Below are 26,018 nucleotides of genomic sequence, written 5' to 3'. Positions count from 1 at the left end.
CACATTAGTCTCCACTTAGTGTTTCTACCTCTGTGGATTGGACATTAATACATTCATTGCCCGTGACACTTCTACCCAAGTCATCCCCTCAAAGATCCTGTCTCCCTGTCTCTAATACACTCATATTCCAAGGTGTTGGGGTGTGGGCTTCAACAGAGGAGTTTTGAGGAAACACAACCAGTTCACAACAGGATGCAACAGCCCTAGATTCCCTGTCTCAAAGCAGAACAACTCCCAAAGGCCCTCTTGGGTCCAGAACTTTCTAGAAGCCTGGGGAGGACTCAGTTACTGCCCCCTCCACTCATCACTCAGCCACCTTAGGCCCTGCCTCAGGACGTCTCCTGCACCCATATTTCTGACTCAGAGTCATTTCCAGAACCAGACCCAAGATAGGCTCACTATCTTTTTTTTTTTTTTTTTTTTGACAAGCAGAGTTAGACAATGAGAGAGAGAGACAGAGAGAAAGGTCTTCCTTCCGTTGGTTCACTCCCCAAATGGCTGCCACGGCTGGCGCGCTGCGCTGATCCAAAGTCAGGAGAGCCAGGTGCTTCCTCTTTGTCTCCCATGCAGGTGCAGGGCCCAAGCATTTAGGCCATCCTCCACTGCCTTCCCAGGCTTCAGCAGAGAGCTGAACTGAAAGAGGAGCAGCCGGGACAGAATCCAGTGCCCTGACCAGGACTAGAACCCGGGGTGTAGGCGCTGCAGGCGGAGGATTAGCCTAGTGAGCCGCAGCGCCAGCCAATGCTCACCATCTTTCAAGTTTCTCCTCCAAGGAAGAATATTTTGGGGACTGGTGTTGTGGTGTAGCCAGCAAAAGCCACTGTCTGAAATGCTGGCATCCCATATGGGCACCGGTTCAAGACCCAGCAGCTCCACTTCAGATTCAGCTCTCTGCTAATGGCCTGGGAAAAGCAGTGGAAGATGGCCCAAGTGCCTGGGCCCCAGCACCCATGTGGGAGATCCGGAAGAAGTTCCTGGCTTCAGCCTGGCCCAGTCTTGGCCATTGGGGCCATTTGGGGAATGAGCCAGTGGATGGAAGATCTTTCTCTCTTTCTCTCCCTCTCTCTCTGTAACTCTTTCAAATAAATAAATACATTTTTTAAAAGTATGGTTTGATGGCATATCAACAAGGTGACTTTTGCAGTTGCATCCTCCCCTGGCTGCATGACCCTGAAGTAAAGTGACTGGCACTGTGGGGGAGGGGCAAGTGTGGGATCTGGTGGAAGAAAAGGAGTTTGATGGGTAGTTTCTTCCTTTCTTCTAAAATAAAAATTTATTTATTATTTATTTATTTGAAAGGCAGAGTGACAGGGAGACACTCAGAGACATAATGATCTTCCATCTGCTGGCTCACCCACCTAATGACCATAACAGCCTGGGTTGGACCACGCCAAAGCCTAGAGCCTGGAACTCCATCCGAGACTCCCATGTGGATGGCTGGGACCCAAGCTATTGGGGCGTCCATCATTGGCTACTTTCCCAGGTGCATCAGCAGGGAGCTGGATTGGAAGCAGAGCAGCCAGGACTTGAACAAGCATACCCACATGGGATGCTGGTGTTGAAAACAGTGTGTTATTCTGTTGTACCACAACATGGTTCCTTTTAAAGCACTTTCCTGGTCTAACTCAGAGTCACCTGACGGCTCTTTCTTAAATAATCAGAGGGCTTAGAGGCTCACATATAAGCAAAATTACTTGTCATTCATGCAGTTCTATTCTTGGAACCAATCTGACTGCCTTTCCCAAGCTCTCAGCATCCCCCAATGGTCTAACCTTCTCCCTGCTTATCGTTCATGTGCAAACTAGGAGAGAATTTCGGGTTATCACAGTCATGGGTAGGAATGGGGTGAATTTAGCTGAGATTCTACCCTTTATTGAACTTCTATTGTCTGCAGGGTGCTCCACCATGGGGAACACAGGAAGAGCAGAAGAAAAGCCCCTATTCTAGCATTGTTACAGAGAAGATGGAGAGATGCGTCGTAGTCAGACTGAAGCTTGTCATTGCCACGGGAGACACACCCCAAAGGGAGGACATTAGCCGCTTTAGGGAGGATCTGACAATGGTGAATCTGACATCTGATGATGAAATCCAGGTCCTATGACCAAGGGTGACTCCAATCTTGGGAATCCCTTTGTTAAGTGGGAAGTTAGAAATCAGCCGGTGTTGGCCAGCGCTGCGGCTCACTAGGCTAATCCTCCGCCTGTGGCACTGGCACCCCGGGTTCTAGTCCCGGTCAAGGCACCGGATTCTGTCCCGGTTGCTCCTCTTCCAGTTCAGCTCTCTGCTGTGGCCCGGGAAGGCAGTGGAGGATGGCCCAAGTGCTTGGGCCCCTGCACCCACATGGGAGACCAGGAGGAAGCGCCTGGCTCCTGGCTTCAGATCGGTGCAGCACGCTGGCTGTGGCGGCCATTTGAGGGGTGAACCAACAGAAGGAAGAGCTTTCTCTCTGTCTCTCTCTCTCACTGTCTAACTCTGCCTGTCAAAAATAAATAAATAAATTAGCCGGTGTGTCTGAGAGGGGCCTGAGAGAAATGCAACTTCTGCAGAAGCTCACTTGGGAAGCAGCCCAGCATCTACACTTCAAAGTGCTGCCCAGACTCTGAACACTTTCCAGGTGGTCCCAGCCCTTCCCCCAGGAGAATTTTGTCTCTTCAGTACCAAATGTGTTACTTGGCCTGATAACATGAAGCAATACAACTGCTATGTCCTACCTCCAAGGCAGGCACCCTAGCCCCATGCCAGGATGCCCCTCGCCCCAACTGATAAACCTGGGGAGGAATTTCCTAATTTCCACTCAGCAAGCCTTTGTCCTGGAGGAGGAGGAGGAGGAGGAGGAGGAGGAGCCGAGGAAGGAGAACCTGAACCCCTTTTCCCTTATAAGCCCCAGTCTTTTTTTTTTTTTTTTTTTGACAGGCAGAGTGGACAGTGAGAGAGAGAGAGACAGAGAGAAAGGTCTTCCTTTGCCATTGGTTCACCTTCCAATGGCCGCCGCGGCCGGCGCGCTGCGGCCGGTGCACCGCGCTGATCCGATGGCAGGAGCCAGGAGCCAGGTGCTTTTCCTGGTCTCCCATGGGGTGCAGGGCCCAAGCACTTGGGCCATCCTCCACTGCACTCCCGGGCCACAGCAGAGAGCTGGCCTGGAAGGGGGTTAGCCAGGACAGAATCCGGCGCCCCAACCTGGACTAGAACCCGGTGTGCCGGCGCCGCTAGGCGGAGGATTAGCCTAGTGAGCCGCGGCGCTGGCCCTATAAGCCTCAGTCTTAACAAAGACTGCACGCTCAGCTCTCAGCTCTCCGCTGAGCCGCCCACCTGGCCTGCCTGGTGTATTCTCTGCATTTAACCACGTAACCTTGCTTTCCCCCACTCTGAGTGACTGGGCTCTCTCTCTGTCCCTTCCGTTCTGATGGATGCCCTGTCCCCAATAAAACCTTGCTACTTCACTCTCTGTCTCAAGTCTGAATTCTTTCTTGCACGAAGCTAAGAACTCCACCACTCCCTTCCACTGCCACCTTTGCTGCTCTTTAGCTCATCATTCACATCAGTTAAAGACCTATGAACTTTGTTCTGGGGTAGACTGGATCTCCAGCTGCCTTGAGTTTATTTCACTATCAATTGTGTTGCAGATGGTGGCTTGGAAACCGCAGAATGTGAAGTTCAAGTCTGCAGTATTAATACAAAAAGAGTCACACATTTCTCAGGTGTTCTTTCTGTACCAGTGACTGTCATTGTTCACAGAAACTCAACAAAAAGTGTATTTATGTCTGCCCTGTTTCCTCTAGGAGTTCCATGTACGTCCTTAAAAAAATTACGTTGAGCAAAATATGTAGCTTAGGAAACAAGTAAGGGAGCTCTCAGGCACTGAGAAGAAATCTCCCTGAAATCAGATAGGAGAAAAGCATCAAGATGTAGCTCCCAAATCCACCTCCTGCCTTCCATTGGCTCCTAGTGGAATGGCACAAGAACACTAAGCACCAGGCAGAGATTGGCACCACATCTAATAACCTGGATGTGGATTTTGGGGTCTCTCTGAAGCCAAAAGTCTGGAAACCGCCCCTGGGCAACACCAGGTTGCATGGACCTTCCATTGCACTCTCTGGTCAAGACTCAAGACTTTGGAGCCTGGGAATGTTCTAGAAGCATATTGCAGGCTTCTTATGGAGGCCAAAGCAAGTTTGGCAGAGGGCTCTATACTGCGAAGTCAGCTTAAAACATAAAGAGATTCTACAGACTCGAAGTTGCCCTCTCTCTTTAGGTGGCACTAAAGTGACTCCAGCCCTGGGTTGGGACTTATGGCCTGTATTTGCCCAGCCAGCTCAGGACTGGCTCATTGGTTTCGTATTCACAGGTTCAGAGCCCTCCTGGGGCACGCTGACTTGCTCTGGAGCCCTTCAGTCCAATGCGGTGCTTTAGCGTCCCTGCGCATTCCCTAGGTAGTGTCAGCCTCTTCACAACGTCCTCACCCAGACCCATGATGATTTATACTCAGTTGAAAATAAAGGTAAAATTCCTTCCTTCTTTCCTTCCTTCCTTCCTTCCTTCCTTCCTTCCTTCCTTCCTTCCTTCCTTCCTTCCTTCCTTCCTTCCTTCCTCTCTCTCTCTCTCTCTCACTCTTTCTTTCTCTCTTTCTTTTTGACAGGCAGAGTTAGACAGTGAGAGAGAGAGACAGAGAGAAAGCTCTTCCTTCCATTGGTTCACCTCTCAATGGCTGCTACAGCTGGCGCACCGTGCTGATCCGAAGCCAGGAGCCAGGTGCCTCCTCCTGGTCTCCCATGCAGGTGCAGGGCCCAAGCACTTGGGCCATCCTCCACTGCACTCCTGGGCCACAGCAGAGAGCTGGCCTGGAAGAGGGGAAACCGGGACAGAATCCGGTGCCCCGACCAGGACTAGAAGCCAGTGTGCTGGTGCCGCAGGCGGAGGATTAGCCTAGTGAGCTGCAGCACCGGCCAATCCAGTTCTTTTTCATAATTTACATTTTTCTATTTGTCTTCTGTTACAAGGCATTATTTTTTAAAAAAATTTTTGGAAGGTTGGTGCTTTTTAATCTCTAAGAGGAAATAGTTTATTTTCTGCATTTTTAGTAAGTTCTGTGTGAAGGGCTGAGTGGAAACCATTCACACACCATGCAATGAAAATACATTGCATTTGTATGTCAGAATTTTTTTCCAGACTCCTTTCAACAATCATTTGATTTTATAGCTGTAAACTGATGTGTATTTAGATACACAGATAGAACCAGATTAATCTGTGCACATAAAGATGCAGCTTTAAATACATGTGTATACATATATATATATATATGAAAGATGTGTTAATATTGGGTATGCATGTTTGTGTGTGTGTGTTACATGCAATTGTAAAATTTGAGGAAACTATAGAATTGGGACATCAATGCTAATTTTGTCTAGGAAAAAATATAATGTGTGTAGTAGGACCCAGAAATCTTTCAGCAATGAATTTTAAATGATCAGTTTTCTCAATTGCTATTTTTTTTTTTTGACAGGCAGAGTGGAGAGTGAGAGAGAGACAGAGAGAAAGGTCTTCCTTTGCTGTTGGTTCACCCTCCAATGGCCGCAGCGCACCGCTGCGGCCGGGGCACCACGCTGATCCGATGGCAGGAGCCAGGTACTTATCCTGGTCTCCCATGGGGTGCAGGGACTTGGGCCATCCTCCACTGCACTCCTGGGCCACAGCAGAGAGCTGGCCTGGAAGAGGGGCAACCGGGACAGAATCCGGTGCCCCGACCGGGACTAGAACCCGGTGTGCCGGCGCCACAAGGTGGAGGATTAGCCTAGTGAGCCGCAGCGCCAGCCTTCAATTGCTAATTTTAAGCTGCATTTGAGGAAATGGACATTTTCTGTGTGCACTCCTTGGGACAGATACTTCTTTTAATCTACTTCTCCCTTTAGACCTTGGGATTTAAAAAAAAAAATTGAAATGCAGAGTTACAGAGAGAGAGAGAGAGAAAAAGAGAGAGAGAGAGAGAATCTTCCATTCACTGGTTCACTCCCCCAAATGGCCATAATGACCAGGACTGGGTCAGACCAAAGCCAGGAGCCAAGAGCTTTACCCGGGGTCTCCCATAGGGGTACAGGGGCCCAAGGACTTGAGCCATCTTATGCTGTTTTTGACCTTAGGATTTTTAATCCCACCTAGAACATGCATTTCTAGCCTGTTTGAGGGGAGAAACTACTTTTCAGAGAGAGAAAGAGAGACAAATAGAGAGAGAGAGAGAGATCTTCTATCTGCTGATTCATTCTCTGAATGCCTGTAGCAGCCAGGGCTGGGCTACGCTGAAGCAGGGAGCTGGAAATTCCAGCCAGATCTCCCACGTAGGTGGCAGGGACCCAGCTGTTCGAGCCATCACTGCTGCCTCCCGGGGTCTGCAGAAGCAGGGAGCTGAAACTGGAAGAAAGGGCAGGACTCAAACTTAGACACTCTGATGTGGGATTGGGATCCCAGCAGCATCTTGGTGCCCATGCCTGATCCTCACCCCACTTTTTGCTTTCTAAAGCTGTGTGTGTTCTCACAGGAATACTCACAGGAATAGCAGAGAAGCTTGTAGAGAAAATCCCAAGATGCCTGGGCTATCTGACACCCTCACCGCTTCCTTGCCAAGAATCTCTGGAAACTGAATGGACAGGACTTTAAACTGTCCATGGATACATGGAATTAAAAGATAAGTTTATTTCAGTGCCAAAAATTTTTGAAATCCATGCAGAGTATTTTCATAATATTCATTTCCATAAACTTTTTGAAGACTCCTGATATACATGGATTTCAATTTTTTTTACACTAAACGTAATTTATCTTTTTTTTTTTTTTTAACTTGAGAGGCAGAGTTAGAAAAAGAGAGATGGGGAGACAGAGAGAAAGGTCTGCCATCCGCTGATTCACTCCCCAAATGGCCACAATGACTGGAGCTGAGCTGATCCGAAGCCAGGAGCCACAAGCCTCTTCTGGGAACAGGTGCAGGGGCCCAAGGACTTGGGTCATCCATCTTCTGTTGCTTTCCCAGGCCATGCAGAGAGCTGGGTCAGAAGAGAAGCAGCCGGAACAGGAACTAGCACCCACATGGGATGCCAGCGCCTCAGGCGGAGGCTTAGCCCACGATGCCACAGCCCTGGCCCCAGTAGTTTATCTTTTAATTCCAGTTTCCATGAACTTGTTGAAGTCACCACTTCCTTTTGTGATGGCCAGAGACTCACCAAGAGGTTTGGCTCTGCCTTGGGCACGTAGCCAAGAAGGTGGGATTTTTGACACTAGAACAAAATTGTTTCCGTTACCAGTCATACAACAATCAGTAATAATCATTATTCTCACCATGAAGAATACGTTTTCATGTTAAAGATACTATTTGGCCAGCTCTGCGGCTCACTAAGCTAATCCTCCGCCTTGCGGCACCGGCACACCGGGTTCTGGTCCCGGTCTGGGTGCCGGATTCTGTCCCGGTTGCCCCTCTTCCAGGCCAGCTCTCTGCTGTGGCCCGGGAGTGCAGTGGAGGATGGCCCAAGTGCTTGGGCCCTGCACCCCATGGGAGACCAGGATAAGTACCTGGCTCCTGCCATTGGATCAGCGTGGTGCGCTGGCCGCGGCGGCCATTGGAGGGTGAACCAACGGAAAAGGAAGACCTTTCTCTCTGTCTCTCTCTCTCTCACTGTCCACTCTGCCTGTCAAAAACAAAACAAAAAGATACTATTCAATTCCGTATGTCATTTTAGGTATTAACTAAAATTCACATTTAGCAAAAATGCTACACTTCACAATACTGTTTTCCTCTTTTACATTAACTTTTTTTGAGAGACAGACAGACAGATACCTATGTAGAGAGAAACTCCCACGGAGAGAAGCTACCCAAATGTCTCTAGCATTCTGGGCTGGGCTAGGCTGAACCTGGGAGACGGGGACTCAATGCCGGTCTCCAAGGTGGCTGGAAGAAGCTGAACTACTTGAGCCATCAGCACTGCCTCTCACGAGCGTGCATTAGCAGGAAGCTGTACACAGAAGACAGAGCCCAGTATCAAGCCTTGGTACTCCAATGTGGGGTGCAGATTTGTAACCACTAGGCTAGGTTCTGCCTCCCACCCCTGCCCTGTCTTACATTTTAAGCACATGAAAAGACTTCCAAACCATTACATAAAACAGCAAAGTGGAAATATCACAGGTGCTGTTTCTTTGTCTTTACAATCATGATGCTGTCATCATTGATTTCAACTCTGCCTGTTAAACACAGTGACATGTGGCTCCTTAGGACTGGGGGCAGGACATGGACCTGAAGCAAACACGAGTAATTTCCAACTGTTGTCCATTTATTCTCCAAGCAGTTGTATGTAGGTAAGTCCATGTAAGTAAAAAGAAAATTTTCCAAATCACCTTCTGTTTATAGAGGCAAGTTGGTGCTATATCTGTGTGTGCTAACTTGAAGTTTACGTATAAAGTGAAACTCAACAATAATTGTGCAGAACTTAGACCACAAGCAGCCTTCCAGGAAGGTGCATTTTGTGCAGCATCATTAGTGCATACTCCTTAGGAGAAGCAGGGGGCCTGTTTGTGTCCCCGGCTTCCTGCAGCTGTCACTCCGTGAAGTACAGAGGGACTGTGAACTTGGACAATTTGGACTTGAGTGCTCTGTACGACCTTGGGAAAGTGACCTGTGTGTTGCCTTTCACTTTAAAAAAAATTTTATTTATTCTTTGCCCCAAAGAAACCTTTTATTTAGGGAATATAGACTTCATGCATTTCATAAGTACAACTTTAGGGATATAGTGACTCTTCCCACCATACCTGCCCTGCCACCCACACTCCCACCCCTCCTGCTCCCTCTCCCATTCCCAGTCCCATTCTCCACCAAGATCCATTTTCGATTAACTTTATACACAGAAGACCAACTCTATACTAAGTAAAGAGTTCAACAATTTGCACGGAAACAAAACAAAACAAAAGAAAACAAAACCTGTTCCTCAGCAGTTGAGATAAGGTCTGTTCAAAGTCGTTGCGTCTTGTAGTTAATTTCACTTCTTTCTTTGTTTTTTTTTTTTTTTTATAAACTTAATTCACTTTAAGGAAGCACCCAAGAATGATAAATCTTTTGGGAACATTTAGACATATTTATAATACAAGTCTTTGAGGACAGAGGTCCTGCATGGGAAGTTAGCATACAGTGACTCCTGTTTTTAATTTAACTATTAACACTCTTCTGTATGACATCATAAACACGATAGCTTGTCCACTCACCTCACATAACTTCGCTGGAGCTTCCATAGCTGAGGAGCTTAAAACTCACTGTGTGAACACTTTCTGTGTTGCGTCATGGTCTCTGTATCAGTGATGGACCACATATATGACAGTGGTCCCCAAAGATCATAATGGAGCTGCAAAATCCCTATCCCTGTGGACAGATTATCAACGGTGATGTTGGTGCACAACACAGTACTGACGTGTGTGTGGCACTGCTGATGTAAACACACGTACTGCCCCTGGTCAGTGCCGTAGAAGTGCAGCACGTATAAGGTGTAGACAGAATGCTTGGATAACAACACTAGGTTGTTTCTGGTTTATGTACCAGGGTGCTTCAAAAAGGCTACGGCAAAAAATGGAATTAAAAGGTAAGTTTGTTTTGGTGCAAACATCTTCAAAATCCATGCATGGACTTTTCATAACACATATTTCCATGAACTTTTTGTTTAATTTTTACTGGAGAGACAGAGACGTAGAGGCAGAAACCTCCCATCCAGTGGTTTACTGCCCAGATGCCCAGGACAGTCAGGACTGTGGGTGGGGCTGCAGCTAAGGGCCTGGAACTCCATCCTGCTCTTCCACATGGGTGACAGGAACCCAGTTCCTTGAGCTGCTGCACCCAAGGGTCAGCACCAGGAGGAACCTGGCATCAGGAGTTGAGCCAAGACACACATGTAGGCACCGTCATGTTGGATGTAGTGTCCCAAAAGGCATCCTAACTGCTGGGCCAAACACTTGCCTCTCCAGTAACTTCTGGAAGAATCTTTGTATTTACTGTACTATCCTTTTTATCATGATTATATATTATATTCCTTCTGTTTTTTTTTTTTTTTTTTTTTTTTTTTTTGCTTAGGGACAAGTGTTTGGCACAGTGGTTGAAACACAGCTTGTGATACCTGCATACCATATCAGAGTACCTGGGTTCAAGTCTCAGCTCCACTTCTGATTTCAGCTTCCTGTTAAAGCCCCCAGTGGGAGGCAGGAGGTGATGATCCAAGTGTGGGGAGCAACTCGGACTAGACTAAGTTACTGGAATGAAGACTTATTCTATGCATCTGCTCTCCCACAATATGGCGCTGAGAAGGAAAACAGCTTCTACACAGCTGCCTCCAGTTCAACCAATAAACTGTGGGACCTGCTCCTGATTGGAGGAGAGCAGCGTACTCGGCGTGTGGGTAGCAGAGTTGGGATTGGTGGAAGAGGACTATAAAGGAGGAGAGAGACAACATGCACCAGGAACATCTAAGGGGAACATCTGAAGGAACACCTGTGCAGCCCCCGAGAGAGCCGGCCGGCGGTGTGCCGCTCCCCCGCGGAAGTGGGGAATGTGGCAGGGGGAACCTCCCTTCCACGGAGGTGGAGGGACGGTAGCCAACTCGGGAAGAACCAGCAGCAAACCCGGGGAGGGCCGAGCAGACGAAAGAACAGCGCAGGGTCCTGTGTCGTTCCTCCACGAAGAGGGGGAGCGACACCAAGAACTTGGGTTTCTGCCACCCACACAGGAGGCCAGATTAATTTCTAAGCTTCTGGCTTTGGCCCCACCCACCCTTGTTGTTTTAGCAGTGAGCTAGTAGATGGAAGATCTCTCTCTCTCTTTCTGGCTTTCAAACATGCAAAAATAAATACATAAGGGTTTGAAAGTTTGTCATCAGTGTCACGTGGCACCCTGGCTGCAGTATCACGCGTCTCTTGTTTGCTCAGCATCTCTCGATTGCGTCATTTTGTCTTGTGCTTGATCTGACCTCGTGTTGTTTTGTTCCGAGGGCTCCCGGGGACAACAGGCTGTGTCATGTAGACCTGCATACATACACGCACCTAGGTGTGCAGTGGGCTGCACTCTCTGATGTTCACACCCACAACATCGCCCCGTGGTTCACTCCCCAGAATGTGTCCCAGTCATTAAGTCAAGCAGACACTTGACTGCTGTAGTTTGTACCAGGAGCCCCAGAAGTCGCAGGCTCTGTCTTGGGCCTGTGGGGTGTTCCTTCTCTTCCTTCTCCCCAGGCTCTGGTTCCAGCCTGTTGTCCGCCTCCTGAATGCACTGTAGGTGTTGTCCCAGGTGTTGCCTTTGGCTCTTGGCTCTCACTCACCCCATTGCTGCTCTTCTTTCTTCTGGCTCCCCACTGAGCTTATGCACTTTCTGCTTCCCCCTTTTTTAAAAAGCTTTTATTGAATGAGTGCATATTTCATAGGTACAACTTTAGGAATACAGTGATTCTTTCCCCCATACCCGCTGTCCCATCCCCACCCCCTCCTGTCCCACCTCCCGCTTCCTCTCCCATCCCATTCTTCACTATGGTTCATTTTTAGTTTACCTTTATATGCAGAGGACCAACTCTATGCTAAGCAAAGATTTCAACAGTTTGCACCCCCCACACAACATATAAAGTACAGTTTGAGAACAAGTTTTGCAGTCAACCCCCATAGTATAACTCATTAAGGACAGAGGTCCTATGTGGGAACAAATTCTGTTTTCATTTAACAATTGACACTCTTATTTATGATGTCAGTGATCACCCAAGGCTCTTGCCATGGGCTGCCAAGGCTATGGAAGCCATCCGTGACCCTAGACTCCATCATCTGCTTCCACTTTCACCGATGAGCCCAACACCTGTGTGCCAGGCCAGGCCAGCCTTCCCAACAGCCAATTCTCTTCCCTTCCGAGGAACAAATCCAAAACCCCGCCTCTTCCTTTTCTCTCTTCCTCCTTGGTAACATCCTCCTATGGGTTCCCACTTTTGTAAATTAAAGCCCTGTCTTTCAGTGAATCACACACTAAACCCCAGAGTCCTCTTGACACTCGCTTCCTGTTATTACTCACATCCAAACAGAAGTGAGCCAGATGGGGCCATTGGACAGACATGGAGCGCCTTAGATTTGGCTCCTGGTTACACCATGTGTCAGCTGTCTGACCTTGAGCAAGCTTTTTAATCTCTATGAATCTTGGATGCCTTATGTGAATTTTGACTTAGAATGTCAGAAAGAGCTAAAGTTTATTCTTTGTGTAATGTCCTTTCCCTTTAAGGGGTATTGGATTTCTTTAATTATTGTTTTTAACTGTGGTAAAATAGATGTAACGCAGCTTGCCATTTTTTTTTAATAGCAGCTCAATTCACAACAGCCAAGATGTGGAATCAACCCAGATGTCCATCAACTGATGACTGGATAAAGAAAATGTACTACATATACTCCATGGAATGCTACTCAACCATAAAAAAGAATGAGATTCTGTCTTTCGTAACAAACTAAATGTAACTAGAGACCACTATGCTTAGTGACAAAGGCTAGATCCCAAAAGACAAATAATATATGTTTTCTTTTATTTGTAGTTAATCTATAGAGTACAAAAAAGTGATATATATGAGTGAAATTGACATCTTGATATTTGATTGTTCTTTATATCCCTTGTCTATATTCCTGTGGGATAGTCATCTTTATATTTTCTACTTGTTGGATTCTTTATTTAGTGGAGGGTTAAGCCTATGACTATAAAGTGAATTGAAAGCATGTTATCGCAAAAATGAAAATGAAAAAAAGAAAGACAGGAAGGAGGAGGGAGAGAGGGAAGTATTGTTATGGGCTTAAAATGGTTTATATGAAATCTTTTCTATTTATTTAAATTAAAAAAAGAAGAAAAAGATTTATTTTTTTGAAAGGCAGACTGGCGGGGGAAGGGGGCAGAAACAGAGAGAGAATCTTCCATCTACTGGGTCACTCCCCAGATGGCTGCAATGGCCAGGCATTGTCCAGGGTGAACTCAGGAGCCAAGAAATCCATCCTGCTCTCACATGGGTGGTAGGGGCCCAAACGGTTGAGCCATCTTCCCCTGCCTCCCCAGGGCCATTAGCAGGAAGCCGGATCAGTAGTGGAACAGCTGAGACGCGAATCAGCACTCTGCTATGGGATGCTGAAGCAGTGGCTTACCCCAGTCCCGGTTTACCATCTCAATTCTCTGTAGGTGACCAGGTCAGTGGTACTCGGGGCACTCACACTGTACAACCTTCACTACCATCCATTCACAGAACTTGGTTCACCCGCCCATCAAACACCAACTCCTCATTTCCTCCCCAGTCCCTGACAGCCTGCTTTGTCCTTATGATACTGACTACCCTGGGGACCATATGGAGGTGGAAGCATTGGTCCCTGAGTGTCTGGCTTATTTCACTTGGCATAATGTCCTCAAGATCCATCCATAATATAGTATGTGTCAGCATTTTCTTCACTTGGAAAGCTGCATCATAGTCCATTGGATAGACAAGTCACATGTTGCTAATGCATTCATCTGCCAGTGGACACTTGCCTGCTTCCACCTCTTGGCTGTTGTGAATGAGGCTGCTGCGAACACAACTGTGCAAATGTCTCTTCAGGACCCTGCATTCAGCTCTGCTGCTATATTCCCAGAAGTGGGGTTCCTGCATAATACGGTGATTTTATATGTAGCTTTTTGAGGAACTGCCATACTGTTATCCTCAGCAGTCATCCTATTCTCTATCCCTGCTAGCAAGCTCACCAACACTCATTTTGTGTGCTACTCATATGACTTTTTATTTGTTAGTTTATTTATTATATTTGACTTGCATAAAGGCAGAGAGAGAGAGAGAGAGAGAGAGATAGAGAGAGAGAATGCAAGCAGGCTTCCATTGGTTCTTTCACTCCCAAAGGGTCACCTGGGTAGAAACTAGGAGCTGCAAACTGAATTCAGGTCTCCTATGTCAGTGGCAGAGACCCAGCTACTGGAGTCATCACTGCTGTCTCTCAGGTTCTGCATTAGTCGGAAGCTGGAATCAGGAGCGGAACCGGCACTCTAGTGTGGGATTTGGGCTGCATTCCCTGCCTCAAACTTCTTTTTAAATATGAACAGTTAACTAGATGTTATCAGTGTTCCTCCACACTTAGTCTGAAGATCACCTCCTCAGAATCACCTGCAGAGCTTGTAAAAAATGCAGACTCCAAACCCCACCTGGGGTCCCTGGGGGTGGGCTTTTAAACAAGCTTTTGGGCCCATCACCACCTGCCCATAGAGGAAGACCCCCAGCCAGTGACCCTGTAGGCAAGGAAGTTGGACCCCTAAAACCCAGAGCTTGTGAGAGGACTCAAGCCACACCCATCGGGATAATCAGCCAGTGGACTCAAATGACAACACAAATTCAAGGGTGACAGTCATTCATATTGTCTTTCCAAGTTTTCCTTTTTTTTTTTTTTTTTTTTACCATGATCTACTAAAATATCAAGCTCTGGAAACATGACATTTTTAGCTTAAGGAAATGCTCTTGATCAAACCCAGATTTCTACTGGTGATACTCAGTGTAATACCCATTATCAGCTTCCCACAGATCTCGGAGGAACGATTCTCAGCCATTAGGGAAGCAATCTTCACAAGGGCCACTTCCCTGGCCACGGACGCCCGCTGTGCTGTGAGTCACGCCTTTTGTCTTGTGCCTGGGACCTGGGGATGTTTATGAAAAGTTGTAAATATTAGGCATAATTCCTCTCTTCCTAGATTCCTTATTTCAGGAACATGAGGACCTCATCATGTACAAGCGTCATAGCACTTCCTGCCGCCCCATCGTCACCTGGAGATGTTCTCGTCCTTGTTTCACCAGATTTTTTTAGAGGCTGTTGAGATCAGTGTGTCATAGGTGTCCTCCAGACAACAGTTTCTGGATTGCCAGCAACCATGTTCAAATGCACATTGACATTCACTGTCCTGCAGAGGAAAATTGCGGGGGGGGTTCCGGGGTCCCTCCTCCTCATCTTGGGTTCATGGTTGGGGCCCCTACAGTAAAAGATTAACATGTACCTTCACTGAATCTGAGTTCTACATGACACAACAGCTTTTATAGAGAAATGAAGGCCCAAAGAAACCCACAGGAGCCTCCGTATTTTTTACGCTGGTTTTGATGAAGAGGTGGATTGTCACAGACAAGCCCAAGTATGATGAATAATAATAATAACAGTAATAATAAATCTTGTGGAAATAAACTGTTCAGATTCCTCTTTGTGACTTTCACGTTCAGGCATAAGAAAGCCCCTTGCCTCCAGGAACAGGGTCTCCCATGAGGGTCCTAAGACCTGCTCAGGGCCAAGGACAGAGGGGAGCGTCAGGTGGCCTTCTCTGCTTCCACCTTCTTGAAGGCCAAGTGACACATTTTGGGGTCGCATGCGTCCCAACTCTATCCTTCCCAGCTTCATCTTTGGAGGGCAGGAAGGAGAGTCTTTGTATTAAGAAGTAAATGCTTTTGAGAAGCAAGATATCTTTTTAAATGCAGGCTCCTTGAGTTTCAATATAACATCTATTTATTTGCTTTCGTGAAATTCCCATAGCAAGTGGAGATATAATTATGATAATGTTTTCCATGATATAATCCTGGTAATATTTTCCATAGCATGCTAACTCCTGATTTGCAGGTTCATCTGTGCTCTTACTGAGTTTTAAGGTAAAGCGTGGATGGTTTGTAACTTTTTAGAAACACATAGATTAGGTCACCTGAGTTACTCTCCTTAGCAGTGCTGCTCTGTATGCCCCGGAACATGGATAACAGATTCCTGAAGACTAAAGCAGACAGGACGTAATCCAGACTACCCAGCTAGGCTCAAACCAAACAGAGCAAAACAAAACCCCCAACATTCCATTGGACCCTGTCGGTAGAAACACATATGTAAACTGTCACCTCTCCCCATTCTTACCTGGCACACACGAGTGGAGGGAGAAAAGAAAGCTGGAGATGAGATGATCAGATGAGCTGGGGGGAGTCCACGGAAGTGAGTGTGAAAGACGGATGTTTCTGGAAACGGTATTTTCAGTTGCTACAGGGATACCCTGGGTGCCTGCAGTGACATCCACGTCAACACCGGCTGTGCTGTAGAGGTTGTGAGGCAGGTGAATGATTTATTGGGGAGGGAAGGCAGGTTGGGAAATGTCAGCCCCAATTCTCTTTCCTTCCACTTGGTGAAAGGCAGCAGTGACCACTTACACAGGTGGACTCAAACTCTAGGGGATGGTCCCTCAGCCTTTAATGTGGATACCTGGGGGCTTGGTTCAAATGCACATTCCAGTTTCACAGTGTCTGGCCCCAAGCCTGGAGAGTCTGAGACCTTTAACGAGGTCTCATCCACTGCTGTGTTGAGTAGCCCGACAGCTCTTTCCTGTTCTCTCTCTCTCTCTTGGCCTTTGTGAGCCATGCTAAGTTTGCACCTCATTAAAATGGCAGCTGTGATCAGAGGCAGACAGGTGCTTTGTCTTCTCTCCCAGCTGCCAGGGCAGAGCCCTGGAAGCAAGCAGAAGAGCTCAGCCCTGACAATGGTTAGCCTGTTTGGTTTTTATCCGAATCAGAGTCTTTGCTTGATAGCTACAGTATGCTTTAGTCTTTCTATTTTTAAAAAAGTATTCATTGGGGCCAGTGCTGTGGCATAGCAGGTAAAGCCACCGCCTGCAGTGTCAGCATCTCATATGGGCGTGGGAGACCTAGAAGAAGCTCCTGGCTCCTGGCTTCAGATTGGCCCAGCTCTGGTTATTGTGGCCATTTGGGGAGTGAATCAGCAGATGGAAGACCTCTCTCTCTCTCTTTCTCTCTCTCTCTCCCTGCCTCTGCCTCTTTGTAACTTTGCCTTTCCAATAAATAAATAAATCTTTTTTAAAAAGTGGAGCAGTAGGTTCACTGGGATCATTGCAGTGGAAAACCACCTGGGAGAGGGTTAGCTGTGATCTCGGATGTGTTAAGCTCATTGTTGAAATGAAGCTGGCCTTTGGTTTGCTTGCACAGGCATCCAAGGCATTGAAGCTCATGGCCTCCCAATTTGTGCTTTTAAGCCTGTCACCACTCCGGAGTAATTTTTCAGATGCGTCTTTAGTTTGAGAATCACAGAATTAAATGGCCCTTTTAGTGACCGGAAGCTCACGTCTTGCCTGTCTTCAGGTTCCCCATGGCATCTGCTCAGCCAGGATGTGCCTACGTGTGTAGTCCAATTCCCACCCCTGCTTTCTGGAAACATATGCTGCCTTGACAGCTTGCTGTCTTCTCTAAAGTTAGGTACATCCTGTGGCTTGCTCTGGCCAATTGAAGGTGGGTAGAGGTTCTCTTAGTTCCAGGAGGCAACTTGCAGGGACAGTGTAATTATGTTTCCATTCATCCAGCATCACAGAAACATTCACCTAAGCAGGGCTGGGGAAGCTTTTGTTCTGCCAAGCGCTATTTGGGGATTTATAATAATAATGAGCCTGGGGGCTGGTGCTGTGGCATAGCAGGTAAAGCTGCAGCCTGCAGTGCCAGCATCCCATATGAGCGCTGGTTCGAGTCCTGGCTGCTCCACTTCTTCTCCAGCTCTCTGCTATGACTTGGGAAAGCAGTAGATGGCCCAAGTCCTTGGGCCCCTGCACCCACATGGAAGACCCAGAAGAAACTCCTGGCTCCTGGCATTGGATTGGTGCAGCTCCAGGCATTGCAGCCAACTGGGGAGTGAATCAGTAGATAGAAGACCTCCCTCTCTCTCTCTCCCTCTGCCTATTGGTAACTCTGCCTTTCAGATAAATAAATAAATCTTAAAAAAAAAAGAGCCTCCCCTGGATTTATTGAGTTTTGAGTCCTGTCTGGCAGGGCCAGAGCAAATGATTTCCTAGGGCATTCCTCACCCCTGACCTAAAGGAACCTCCCATCCTACCTCTAACCTAACCCACACTATGTATGTAGGAGGAGCTACAAACAACCCTTTGTTGTGTTAAGCCTCAGGTGTGTGTGCTATAGCAACCTGACCTAATCTTACCCCCTCTGAGTCACTGGCACTTGGCAGGTGCTATGATCAACCAATTGCAAGTAACAGAATGACCAGGAAACAAACTCTTGGTTTAGTCTTCATATTCCATTGCAGGAGGCCAGGTGGGAAGGAAGGGGTAAGTTTTCTTTTTCAAGTTTAAAGAAACAGGTATCAGAACCACCATGGGGAATCATTTTCTCATCTCCATTAGCTGGCTGGTGGTCCAGTCAAGTGCTGAAATTAATTCGTATACATGGTAAGGACTATAAATATCGTTTTTTTTTTAACAGATAAACTTTAGCTGTCTAAAATGTGTTCATTCTTCACACTTCTCTCTCAAGGGCAGACATCCAGGGGTATTTCAAAAGATGCATGGGAAAAGGGTATTAAAAGATGAGTTTAGGGGCAGGCATTTCACCTAGTGGTTAAGGTGCCAGGTCAGCTGTCTGCATCCCACACAGGAAGGCCTGGGTTTCACACCCAGCTCTATCTCCCGACTCCACCCTGGCAGGCAGTGGTGATGGCTCAATTAACCGGGTTCCTACCATGCACATGAAAGACCCAGACTGAATTCCCTTCTCCTGGTTTTGGCCTGGCCCAGCCCTGGTCATTGTGGGCATTTGCAAGTGAACCCACAAATGGAAACACTCTCTCTCTCTCTCTCTCTCTCCATGTCACAGTGCCTTTCAAAAAATAAATCATTTTTTAAAAATTGAGAGGAGCAGGAGCAGGGCAGGGGAGGCGTGGCTGTTCTGCTTTGGCACATGACACTTTGGTTTGCAGCCAGCTCAGTGTTCTGCCCAGGTACAATTCCTTCTTTTGCACACAACATGCTCAGAATGGTGGTGCTGCTCTTCCTGCCGCCTCAGGAAGGCCACAGACGTGTCACACTGGGTTATTCTGGCATGCGTGCAGGGTGTGTATGTGGTGGGGGGAATCCCTAACAGGGCATTGGGGAGTCTTTTGCAGTAGCGTCTGGAGGTGCCTTGCTCCTGCCTGGTTTGGAGCTGCGGATGGTTGCATAGTCAGGTCGGGAGATGGGTGTCAGGTCAGGAGCGCCTGGATTTAGAGAACCTGCTTCCATCCTGTCTCTGCAGCTGCCATTTCTTGGGCTCTGGGACCGAAATCCTCTCCTACATTTTCTACTGTCTGTCTCTGACTTAGGCTCCCCCCAGGAGCTGGCAATGGCAAATCCGGTCATTGGGTGAACACTCCCTTGCCATGTCTTTCTTTCATCTTTCCTGAGTTTGGTATCAACGTGAAAAAGGAAGACATGCATTCTCCCAGATGTTCTAAATTGTTGGTTTGTTTGTATAAAGCACAGCGAGAGGCTATGCGGGTCAGACTGCAGATACAGCGCTGTGAAGTGGTTTTGACCTTGGCCTCTGAGCTCAGGTTGGTGGGTCCAGATCCCACCCTGGCATTTCCTAGCTGAGTGATCATAGGCAGCTCCCTCAGCCTCTGTGGATCTGAGTCTCAGCATCTGTGACGTTTGAAAACTCCTTGAGGAGCTGTAAGTGGTAAGGACAGCATGTTACACAGTTCAGGAAGGAAGGGATACAGTACAACGGACAGCACTGGCCAGGGCATCTCCTGCCTCTGTGACGTCAGGCCAGCCAACAACCTCTCTGTGCTTCCTCATCTCCCAGATGGGGACCATAAAAAGAAGTGAAGCTCAAAGGAAACAGCGTGCAGAAAGCCCTTAGCAAATAGTGCAGGGACATTCAAAATACTCCATAAACACCAATTACTGTCATTATTATTTCATAAATTCTTGGCATTCAAGGAAATCACCACCTCCTTCCCGAACTTCCTGTGCGTGCCTGTTTTTGGAGGCATTTCAGTTTGAAAGACTTAATTCCCGGTGGTTGTCTAGTTTTTCCTTTGATGGGATCATTTCTTTGATCCAGGGGGACAAAGCGTTAATGTTGGCCATCAACAGGGCAACGCCCAGGAACTACTTTTTTTTTTTTTTTCATGATATAATGTCATTTCCCAGAAATTCTCCAATCAACACATGCTTTAGGGGCAAAATAAATTTGAGACTTCCGTTAGTTCTTGCAAACATATTGTAACATCTCCCAGATGCTCATATTTTCCTATGTGTTCTGACCCTCCCTGTAGGAATGACAGGGCGCTGACAGCCAAGGAAGAATTGCTTGGGTTCTTGCAGTGCCTTCTCTTTGGCTTGAGGTATCTTTTCCACTGGAAGTTGATAACAAGAAACTTGTGTCATATATATTTAGGCTACAGTAACTTTGCTCAGGTTTGTTTTCTACTTAATTTTAGTAAATTTTCCAAATGCTGCAGAATTAAGCAGACATTGCTGAGTGTTCCCTTGCACCCCTGAGAAATTCTACACTCATCTCAGCGCCCAGATCAAAAGAGCCTCTCAATTTATTACAGGCGTGGAAATGAATTTAGTGTAAGGAAAGCGGCATTTCCTTTCATCTCTTAGCTTTTACATATACAGACTCCAAGCTTTTGGTGTAAAGCAATTATTAATATTTTTTTTAACTTCTCTGAAAATGCTGGTGCTAAGCGTTATTGAGGAACAATGCTGAGTGTGATGGCTTTTCAGAAAGGAACACTCCCGGCCTGGACTTCACACTCTCTCTGGGGCTTGTCCGCTTTTAGGGAAGTGCTGAGTCACGCGCTGTGCTGTGCGCAGGCTATAGTTTATGAGACAGCCACGTGCTGGCAAAAGGTCAGCTTAGGCCCTCTTTGCCCATCAACAAGTTTATCTGGCGTGCAATGCAACGCCTTAGTGATGCTTGCAATGGCACATTGGGTTGAAAGAACTTTTACAAGCTTTTGACAAACATAAAGTTAACTAAGGAGTGTTGTTGGGTTCTGCAAAGATTCTGTGCTTGGGCAAACGTTAGTTAGGCTCAGGAACCTTCTCTGAGGCTCTCTGAAGGCTCATTTGTAAAATTCACTCTTAGCCAAGAGCCCTGCTGAGTCATATTAGCAAGAGTTCCCCAGCTTTGACATCTGTTCGCCTTTAAAGTCTGTACATCATCCCCCAGGAGGTTTCGGATCACCCACCATCTCCCAACCTCGAATGCTGTCTCATCATAATTTCCCCTCCTCCGAGCCCAGCTCTGCTCCTTGCATAAATCCCTATTTGCCCTTGCTGTACTGGGTTTTGAGCCGAATCTGTCTCATTGCATAGTGGTCCCTGTACCTATCGCAATAGTCCAGAATAAAATCTGCCTTGCTGTGCTTTGATAAGAATCACTGACTAACTTGCTTCTTGAAGAGCCACCAATACCACTAGCAGAATTCATCACTGGGGAGCCTCCAGAGAAAGAAGTACCAGGGCTGTGGTGTCCGTTCAGATCAGAGTTGAAGCAGCATTCTGGGGATTTAAGGGGAAGAACGGTGCCGGGAAGGGGGATTGAAAGAAGCAGGAACCATGTGAGTGATCCTTCGTGTCCAGGAGGAGAGTGAAGCCAGCTACGGGAGACAGGAAGTGCAACATGTGTTGCCTTCAGAAGGAAGTATCCCGAATCTACAACCACCGCTAACAGTTTGGGAAACAACCTGATATTCTGTAGTACGGAGAGACTGTAGGAGCCAAAGAAACCACAGTGCTTTGTATCTCCGTGGGAGGTGTCTCCTCCTGTGCCCAGCTCCCCCAACCTCCAATATCCCTCTGTGGGGTGGGCTTCCAGCACACCTCCACCAGGGAGCAGGGTCGGTCGCTGAATGTCAGATCACTGTAGCCGTTTTAGGTACCAGTTCTGGAAGCTCCAACAGAAAGCAATGCATCTCAGGGTCTCGGTTCGGCCGCGTTCTGTGCTGTCACTGCACGTCCCCTCCCACGGTCTTCTCTTGTAGCTGTGCCCCTTCCAGGAGAAGGGAGCTGGCCCTGCAGCATGGTCTCACGAATAAAGCCCTCTTCCGCGGGCTGTCTGCCCTCCCGCCTCTTCCTCTCCTCCTTCTCTCCCCAGGCTCTTTCTTCAAAGCCTTGCTCAATTTCCTGCGTCGCGATAACACGGAATGGCACCAGCTCAATCTCTGAAGCCTTTTACCAGCCGATGGGCTACCCCGTGCCAGGGGCGGTTATTTATTTGCTTCCCAGGAAACCTCACCATCCAGGTGGGGAAGGACTGGTTTCCTGGCAGAGTGCTTCTAGAAAGACCACCCCCCTCTAAGAAACAAAACAAACTGAGTCTAGGTACTTCCTGTTTCCTCAGTTTAAAGTACTCACTCCCCTGGCCACAGCACTTCAAAGGCACAGCCTCCTAGGTTTGGGCTCCTGGGCTTTTGGCTTTTAACTCTTCACAGTTTCCTGTAGTGGCCATTCAGCTACCTTAAGGAATGGCCTACCATGCGCATACCCGGTCTTGTGTGTTATTCGTGCGGTTTGGAGGCGTTAAAAGAAAAACTGACACCAGTTAAACTGAACAAAGTTTCCAGAATCGGGCAGCTTTCCAGACCTAAGATGGTACCAAATGTTCCATCGCACCCCAAGCACAGGTGGTTGGTATAGACAGAAAAAGAAGCCGCACAGAGAAGCAATCCGATTGGTGGCAGTCTTCGCCTTACTCAGCAGTCTGATTGGATGAAGTGTGACTGCGGTGATTGGCTAACACTCAGTCGCTTGGTTACGAGGGTATCCTTGCGAATTAGTTTGTTGACACACAAAGCTAGGGTACAGTTCTCTGTACAGAGGTCGCTTTGGGTCACACTTTGTCATCCAAGTACGGAGACAGTTTTAGGCCAAACTTCTTAACAATTTAGCAAGGGCTTCAGAAAAGAAAGCACGCAAGTGTGAGGTCAAAAGCACTCAGTGGAAGCCACTGCCACTTGTAAGGGCAAATATTTATTAAAATTTTTGGAAATGGTGCCCTATCCACCTTCACTTGCAAAATTATGACAAATATCATTTTCCATGGCCCTCTACGAAGTTATTTGCTTTGAGATGGACACGACAATGCTGTGTACATCTCAAGGTCATGGGGTCATTTCTCAGATACACATCTTGCATTTTGGAAAATTCCCTGGTATCAATCCAGTCTTTTCTTGGAAGGAACATGTGAAGGAGCTCTCCATCATCTAAACTTCATTAGCAATGAGGCAATGAAAGATGGAAAAGATCTTAAGGAGACCCAGAAAGTGAGTTGTGTGACTGTGGGCAGATTGCCCCCTCTCAGGGCCTCGTTCTCCTGTGGAAAGTGGGAAGGAGAGAACTGTCTCACAAAGCAAAGATCAAAAGCCAAAGGAGACAATGAATGGGAAGGTACTTCGGACGACTTGAATGCACTCACCAAATGTCAAGACTCTCGCTGTTCTGATGGCAGCCAAGAAAGAGGGACGCTGGTGGACAGGGGAGTGAGAGTGGACAGAGGGACAGGGCCAGCCTCTGGGGCTGGGGCCAGCACTGTGGTGCAGCTGCTTGTGCTCCAGCATCTCATATCAGAGTGCCATTTCACATCCCAGCTACTCCGCTTCTGGTTCAGCTACCTGCTAATGCACCTGGGAATGCAATGGAAGATGGTACAAATACTTGGATCCCTACCACCCATGTGGAAGACCCAGATGGAGTTCTGGCTCCTGACTCTGGCCTTGCCCAGACCTGATTGTTGTAGCCATTTGGGAAGTAAATCAGTGCATGGAAGACCACCACCCCCCCATCATTTTTCTTTCAAATCAATTAGTCAGTCTTTAAAAACAAAGTCCGTCTGGAGGGTGGAGTGCCTGTCATGTCAAGCAGAGTGAGAAAGACGTGAAAAGGCTCTGGGATGGACTTTATTCCTTCAGAACACTTGCACAGGGCATGGCCATAAGGGGTTAAGTTGGCCAGGGGTTGTGACAGACATGTTTCATAGTGAAAAGGGTGTGGGTGCTAATGACAGAGGGGTTGGCAGTGCCCACTGACAATCCAGAATGACTTTGGGGAAGTAGCTCCAACTCTGTGTTTTAGTTGGTGATCTCTAAGTGGAAGATGATGGTGTCATTTATGTGGCCATTGCTGAAAACCAAGGGGGACGATAGGAGTCACTGCCTTCCTGGCCACCCTCCTGGTTTTGAGAAATGCTTGTTTCTCTTAAGAATGTCGTTGATGCAGCAATAACTATGATTCAGTTTCTTAAATACTGGTCCTTGAGTGCCTGTCCCATTCTCTGCGACCAGATGGAAGTTCATCAATGAGCCTCAGCTGCCTTCTCAAGCATCCAGGAAAAGCCCTTGTTTCGTCCCCACTTGAGCTCAACTGGCTGCTTTTTTCCCCTATGAAATGATAGTTTTGCTTTAAAAATGCAGACATTTGGGGGAGTGAACCAGCAGATGGACAATCTCTTTCTCTGCCTCTCTTTGTCTCTCTGTCGCTCTGCCTTTCAAATAAATAAATAAATCTTAAAAATATATTTCTCTGGCTGGGATTCCAGTACTCTGTTGAATAGAAGTGGCAAGAGTGTGTATCCTTGCCTTATTCTTGATTTTATAGGGGAAGATTTCAGTTTTTTCCACAGGAATGCTGTTAACTGTGGGCTCTTCATATGTGGTATTGACTACGTTGAATCAACTTCCTTCTATTTCTAGTTTGCTCAGTGTTTTGTCATGAAAGGGTGTTGAGTTTTATCAAATGCTTTTTCAGTCTCCATTGAGATGAGGCTTTGTGCTTCCTTCTGTGACTATGACATGGTACATTAATTGATTTTCACATGTTGAACCACTTTAGTATTCTAGGAATAAATCCCACTTGGTCATGGTTTAAAGTCTTTTTAACGTGTTGTCGAATTCAGTTTTCCTGGAAAGTGGTTCCATGCACATTAGCATTTCTAAATGACAGACAGCCACAAGAGAGACAAGAATGTTCAGTGTTCAGCAGCAGAAGGGCACACAAACAGGCCAGGAGGAGACATTTTAATGTTGATAGAGACCTATCTGGGGATTCGCATTCCCTCCCAGACCTCCCAGCTCCTTGCCGCCTGGTCGGAGGAGAAAGGGGCAAGGCAGAGTAGTTGTTGGGGTTCATGAACAAGGATTTTCCCTGGGGGTCCATGAGGAATCCCAGCAGGAGCTGGGCACTGAGTGGGGATGCTTGGTTCATTTGGCAGTATTTTTTGTAATATCTCATCTAGTCTCCCCACTTACTCCTGGATTGCCAGGGCCTAAGATTTTGCAGTCCAACCTAACTGGACAGTGTGCACTGGGCCTTGGAGCCAATGGCTGCATAAGGCACAGGCCTTGCTCTTTGGCAACCTGCAATCCTGAAGAACACAGCCAGACATCACGCAATCTCCACTAGTCATGAAGTGCATGGGTGTCAGGATCTTTATGTACAGGAATAGAAGACATACTGATGAATAAATTTCATGATGTGGGGGCAAGCACTGACCAGAGCTGCCTCTAGGTGGCACCTTGTCAGTGCTCCAGTGACTCACGCCATTCCAGAGATCCTTAGCTTGAGGGTCTCAGACCTGAGACTCAGAAGGTAGGAAAAGGGGCCAAAGCAAAATAAACCACGAGCAACGTTCATAGGGTAACCTAGTCATACAGTATCTGCCTTTTCAGAAGAAGACAAATGAGAAGGACTCCGCTTCCGGAAGTAAATGCGTTGGTTTGTCTCCAAGTTGTTTTTCTTTGTGCAACAAAAAGTTAAGATAGGACCAAATAAAATTACCTTAAAGTCATTTCTGGGAGCCCAAGAAGGGATATGAAAGATGGAAGAATACAAAACATAGGAAGATATCCCAGCTTTTCTCCACCTGCCAGCTGTGTGATCAGGAGCCCTTTGCTCCCTTCCTTACTCAACAGCTGTGAGGCTCCTTGCTGCAGTATTGTGAGGAGATGGAGAACAGGGCTGTGAACTTCACAACAGCACCAACGTGTAAGATGAGTATTGCATTTATTGACAGTACAGAATATTTATAGATTTGCATATTACAAGTAAACAGGCATTAGGATGTCACATATAACTTGTAGTTTGAATGTTAATTTTATATCAAACATACTCTGGTTCTACTAGTAAAATACAAATATTTCACTTTTTTTTCCTTGAATCCTTGAAAGAAACCACAAGG

The 26,018-nt window shown here is 47.1% G+C and overlaps 1 long non-coding RNA gene across 1 annotated transcript in view; it reads right to left on the bottom strand.

Moving 5' to 3' along the window:
* Nucleotides 1-11,502: 11,502 nt before the first annotated feature.
* LOC108178979 (uncharacterized) overlaps nucleotides 11,503-26,018 on the bottom strand; it is a 30,516-nt gene continuing 16,000 nt past the window's right edge. Inside the window, exons 2-3 of the long non-coding RNA XR_001795787.3 lie at nucleotides 15,922-16,094; nucleotides 11,503-14,680 (exon numbers count right to left, since the gene is read on the bottom strand). This is a non-coding gene — a long non-coding RNA (uncharacterized lncRNA). The remainder of the gene's footprint in view (nucleotides 14,681-15,921; nucleotides 16,095-26,018) is intronic.

The sequence above is a fragment of the Oryctolagus cuniculus genome, chromosome 9 (assembly GCF_964237555.1).
Source record: "Oryctolagus cuniculus chromosome 9, mOryCun1.1, whole genome shotgun sequence".
NCBI lineage: Eukaryota > Metazoa > Chordata > Mammalia > Lagomorpha > Leporidae > Oryctolagus > Oryctolagus cuniculus.
Note: the sequence above shows the minus strand (reverse complement) of the source record. Positions and strands in the feature narration are given on the sequence as shown.